Consider the following 6,186-nt stretch of genomic DNA (forward strand, 5'->3'; position numbering starts at 1 on the left):
GGCTTCCGTGCCCAGGAGCCCCACAGGGTCCTGCTTGGGTTCACTATTGCTGCTGTAACAAATGAGACAAACTTAGTGGCTTAAAACAACATAAGTTCATTCTCTGTAGTTCTGGAGATCAGAAGTCAAAAATCAAGGGGTCACCAGGGAGGCTAGGCTCTAAAGGAGAGTCTGTTTCTGGAGGCTCTAGGGGAGAATTCGTTTCCTTGCCTTCAGCTTCTAGAGGCACCTTCATTCCTTGGGTTGTGGCTCCTTCCCCCATTTTCAAAGCCAGCAGTGTAATACCCTCCATAGTCAAATCTCCCTCAACCTCCCACATGTGACTACGTTGGGCCCACGCAGGGAATCGAGGAGAATCTCCCCATCTCAAGATCCTGCCAAGTTACATTCACAGATTTCAGGGATTTGGACGTCAGCGTCTTTCTGGGAGCCATTATCCAGCCTCCCAACCTCCACCATCCATACACTCTTTTAGAGAGACTATCTCACACCCTGTCTTCTCTCCTCAAACCTCTGACCTTGCCCCACCATTACCGTCAGCTGGTTACCTGGCTGCCCATTTCACTGAGGGGATAAAATAAACACAAGAGCACACCTCGGGCTCTCCCACCACATCTAGCCTCCCACCGTATCAGTGCCCAGGGCCTCAGCTTTCTCCCCTGTGACTACGGATAAACACCCAGGCTGCTGGCTAAGGGCATCCTCCTCTCTGCTCGGGATCTCAGCATCTCTCCCAACTCCAGGACATTGCTCCAGCACCTCTCCTCTCTCCTTCCTTTAGCATCAACTTCCTGGTCTCCCGGATCTTTCCTGCCTGCGTGCAAACATACGGATGATTCTCTCATGTAAAAAACAACTTACTCCCTCATACCCATTAGAATGGCAAATATAAAGAGAAAGAAAGAAAGAGAGAGGGAGGGAGGGAAGGAGGGAGGGGAGAAAGGAAGGAAGGAAAGAAAGAAAGAAAAAGAAAGAAAGAAAAGAAAGAGAAAAAGGAAGGAAGGAAGGAAAAGAAAGGAAAAAGAAAGACAGGAAGAGGAAAGAAAGAAAGAAAAAAGGAAAGAAGGAAGGAAGGAAGCATTGGTGAAGATGTAGAGAAACTGGAACCCTCTTGCATTGCTGGTAGGAAAGTAAAATGGTGCAGGTGCTATGGAATACAGTATGGTGGTTTCTCGGAAAAATTAAATAGGGAATTGCCATATGATCCAGTGATTCTAATTCTGATTAAACCCAAAAGAATTGAAAGCAGAGACGCAAACAGATACTCACATGCCAGTGTTCACTGCAGCATTATTCACAATAGCTAAAAGGTGGCAGCAAAACAAGGGTCCATGGATGGGTGAATGGGTAAACAAAGGATGGTATATTTATACAATAGAATATTATTCAGCCTTAAAAAGGAAAGAAATTCTGACACATTCTGCAACATGGATGGACCTTGCAGACATTATGCTAAGTGAAAGAAGCCAGTCACAAAAAGACAAATACCGTATGATTCCACTTATATGAGGCCCCTAGAGCAGCCAAATTCATAGAGACAGAAAGTAGAATGGGGGTTGCCAGAGGCTGGGGGGAGAGGGGTATTTGGAGTTAATGTTTACTGGGTACAGAATTTTCAATTTTGTAAGATGAAAAGAGTTAGGGACATGGATGGTGGTGATGGTTGCCCAACATGGTGAATATGCAGGCATACCTTGGAGAGAGTGCAGGTTTGGTTCCAGACCACCACAAAAAAGCAAGTCACATAAATTTTTTGGTTTCCCAGTGTATATAAAATTTACTTTTACACTATACTGTAGTTTATTGTGTGCAGTAGCATTATGTCTAAAAAAACAATGTGCATACCTTAATTAAAAAATACGTTATTGGACTTCCCTGGTGGTGCAGTGGTTAAGAATCCACCTGCCAGTGCAGGGGACATGGGTTCGAGCCCTGGTCCGGGAAGATCCCACATGCTGCGGAGCAACCAAGCCCGTGCGCCACAACTACTGAGCCTGCACTCTAGAGCCCGCGAGCCACAACTACTGAGCCCGAGTGCCACAACTACTGAAGCCCGCGCACCTAGAGCCCGTGCTCCGCAACAAGAGAAGCCACCTGATGAGAAGCCCGCGAACCGCAACGAAGAGCAGCCCCCGCTCGCCGCAACTAGAGAAAAGCCCACGCGCAGCAACAAAGACCCAAGGCAGCCAAAAAAAAAAAAAAAACTTTATTGCTAAAAAATGCCAACCATCATCCGAGCCTTCAGTGAGTCGTAATCTTTTTGCTGGTGGAGGGTCTCGCCTTGATGTTGATGCTGCTGACTGATCAGGGTGGTGGCTGCTGAAGGTTCTTATTTTTAAAAATAAGACGACAATGGAGTTTGCTGCATTGATTGACTCTTCCTTTCGCAGACGATTTCTCTGTAGCATACGAAGCTACAAAGCTAAGTTTGATAGCATTTTACCCACAGTAGAACTTCTTTAAAAATTGGAGTCAATCCTCTAAAACCCTACAGCTGCTTTATCAACTACGTTTATATAAGATTCTAAATTCCCTGCTGTCATTTCAACAATCTTCATATCACCTGTACCAGGAGTAGATTCCATCTCAAAAAACCACTTTTTTTGCTCATCCATAAGAAGCAAGTCTTCATCCATCCAAGTTTTATCGTGAGATTGCAGCAATTCAGTCACATCTTCAGGCTCCACTTATAATTCTACTTCTTTTGTTATTTCTACCACATCTGCCGTTATTCCTCCACGGGAGTCTTAAATCCCTCGAAGTCATCAATGAGCATTGGAATCAACTTTTTCTAAACTCCTATTAAGGTTGATATTTTGACCTCAATCTCATGAATCATGAATGGTCTTAATGGCATCTAGAATGGTGACTGCTTTCCAGAAGGGTTTTTTAGCTTACTTTGCCCAGATCCATCAGAGGACTCACTATCTATGGCAGCTATAGCCACACAAAATGTATTTCTTAAATAATAAGACTTGAAAGTTGAAATTACTCCTTGATCCATGAGCTGCAGAATGGGTGTCCTGTTAGCAGGCATGAAGACATTAATCTCCATCAGAGCTCATGAGTGACCAGGTGCATTGTCAATGAGCAGTAATATTTGGAAGGAATCTTTGTTTCTGAGCAGTAGATCTCAACAGTGGGCTTAAAATATTTAGTAAACCGTGTTGTAAACAGATGTGCTGTCAATCCAAGCTTTGTTGGATTTATAGAGCACAGGCAGAGTAGATTTAGCATAATTCTTAAGGGCTCTAGGATTTTCATAATGGTAAATGAGCATTGACTTTAACCTAAAGTCACCAGCTACATTAACCACTAACAAGAGAGTCAGTCTGTCCTTTGAAGCTTCGAAGCCAGGCACTGACTTTTCCTCTCTAGCTATGGAAGTCCTAGATGCCATCTTCTTCCAATAGAAGGTTGTTTCAACTACGTTGAAAATCTGTTGTTTAGTGTAGCCACCTTCATTCTTTATCTTAGCAAGATCTTCAGGATAACTTGCTGCAGCTTTTATATCAGCGCTTGCTGCTTCACGTGGCACTTTTATGTTACGGAGATGGCTTCTTTCCTTCAGCCTCATGAACCAACCCCTGCTGCCTTCAAACTTTTCTTCTGTAGCTTCCTCACCTCTCTCAGCCTTCCTAGAATTGAAGAAAGTTAGAGCCTTTCTCTGGGTTAGGCTTTGGCTTAAGGCGTTGTTGTGGCTGGTTTGATCTTCTATCGAGACCACCAAAACTTTCTCCATATCAGCAATAAGGCTGTTTCGCTTTCTCATCATTCATATATTCACTGGAGTAGCACTTTTAATTTCCTTCAAGAACTTTCCTTTGCATTCACAACTTGGCTAACTGGCACAGGAGGCCTACCTGCCTATCTCAGCTTTCAACCTGCCTTCCTCAGTAAGCTTCATCATTTCTAACTTTTTTTTTTGGCTGTATCAGGTCTTAGTTGCGACATGCAAGATCTTTGTTCAGGCATGCGGGATCTTTCACTGCGGCCCACGGGCTTCTCTCAAGTGGGCTTCTCTCTAGTTGTGGCGTGTGGGTTTTTTCTCTCTCTCTCGTTGAGGCATGCAGGTTCAGTAGTTGTGGCACAAAGGCTTAGTTGCCCCGCTGCTTGTGGGATCTTAGTTCCCCAACCAGGGATCGAGCCCACGTCCCTGCATTGGAAGGCAGATTCTGTACCACTGGACCACCAGGGAAGTCCCCCATCATTTCTAACTTTTGATTTAAAGTAAGAGACGTGTGATTCTTCCTTTCACTTGAACACTTAGAGGCCATTGTAGGGTTATTAACTGGCATGATTTAAATATTGTTGTGTCTCAGGGAACAGGAAGGCCCAAGGAGAGGGAGAGAGATGGGGGAATAGTTGGTCAGTGGAGCAGTCAGAACATACACAACATTGATTAACTTCACCATCTTATTTGGGCGTGGTTTTGGATGCCCCCCAAACAATTGCAATAGTAACATCAAAAATCACTGATCACATTTCACCATTACAAATATAATAATAATGAAAAAGTTTGAAATATTTCAAGAATTTTTTTTTTGGCCGTGCCTCGGGCTTGCAGGATTTTAGTTCCCCAACCAGGGATTGAAACCAGGGCCCTTGGCAGTGAAAGTGTGGAGTCCTAACCACTGGACCACCAGGGAATTCCCGAAATATTTCAAGAATTACCAGAACGTGACACAGAGACACAAAGTGAGCAAATGCTTTTGGAAAAATGGCACCGATAGACTTGCTAGACGCACGGTTGTCACAAATCTTCAGTTTGTAAAAAACGCAGTATCTGCAAAGCACAATAAAGCAAAATGCAATAAAACAAGGTGTGCCTGTACTTAACGTCACTGAACTGTTCTCTCAGGAATGACTGAGATGGCAGATTTTATGTTATGTGCATTTCACTACAATTACAAACAGCAAAAACCTTCTGGAAAACAATTCTCCCTTCAGTTACTGTCAGATTTCCCAGCTACTGTTTTGTTTTGTTTTTTTGGCCACACTGCACAGTTTGTAGGATCTTAGTTTCTGGACCAGGGATTGAACCCGGGGCCATGGAGGTGAAAGTGCTGAGTCCTAACCACTGGACTGCCAAGGAACTCCCAGCTACTCCTAACAGCAGAACACGTAGAAAATGTTGTCTATTGGCATTCACTGTCTCCAGTTTATCTTCTCCCATTTTCTCTTGAGCTCACGCCAGTGAGGCTGTGTCCACCTCACCACTAAAACTCTACTGGCCAGGTTGCTGCTGACACTAACACTGCTGCTTGATTCACAGAGGCTCTCAGGGCTCCTCTCGCTCCCCCTGTGGGCAGCGTTTGACCCACGTGACCAGCCCCCTCCCTGAAACACGTTCCTCACCTGCCTCCAGGAGCACACACACCCCTGGCTCTCCTGCCGGCTCGTCTCAGGGCCTCCTTCTGCCTCCTTTGCTTCTCCCTCCTCATCTCGGCGCTTGGGCATCTTCTCCACCTCCCACACCCTCCCCTGTGAGTCCCATCCAGCTTCACGGCTTTAAGTACCACAAATGCATCCTGCCGGCTCCCAGTGTTTGAATGGATAAGTATTTACTGCGCTCCTACTTCACGGCAGGCACTGCTCTAGGTGTTGGGATACAGCAACGACTAAAACAAATGGGTGGGAAGAGAGACAATAAGAAAACACACAGGGCTTCCCTGGTGGCGCAGTGGTTGAGAATCTGCCTGCCAATGCAGGGGACACGGGTTCGAGCCCTGGTCTGGGAAGATCCCACGTGCCGCGGAGCAACTAGGCCTGTGAGGCACAATTACTGAGCCTGCGCGTCTGGAGCCTGTGCTCCGCAACAAGAGAGGCCGCGACAGTGAGAGGCCCGCGCACCGCGATGAAGAGTGGCCCCCGCTCGCCGCAACTAGAGAAAGCCCTCGCACAGAAACGAAGACCCAACACAGCCATAAATAAATAAATAAATAAATAAACCCAAAGTTTAAAAAAAAAAAAAAAAGAAAACACAAACGGCTTAGAGCAGATGGTACAAGTATTAGATTAGGGGTATTACATGCTTCTTAATAGCATCTAATCTACTTTTTCTTTGCACCAGTCAGCATCCCAGGATAGAGCTCTCATTCCCACTCATGTTTATGGGGTACTGCTCTTAAGAACAGTATACCTAACTCATTAATTATGGCAGGGCCATAATTAATGGGTGGTAGT

The sequence above is a fragment of the Balaenoptera musculus genome, chromosome 1, assembly GCF_009873245.2.
Source record: "Balaenoptera musculus isolate JJ_BM4_2016_0621 chromosome 1, mBalMus1.pri.v3, whole genome shotgun sequence".
In the NCBI taxonomy this organism is placed as follows: Eukaryota; Metazoa; Chordata; class Mammalia; order Artiodactyla; family Balaenopteridae; genus Balaenoptera; species Balaenoptera musculus.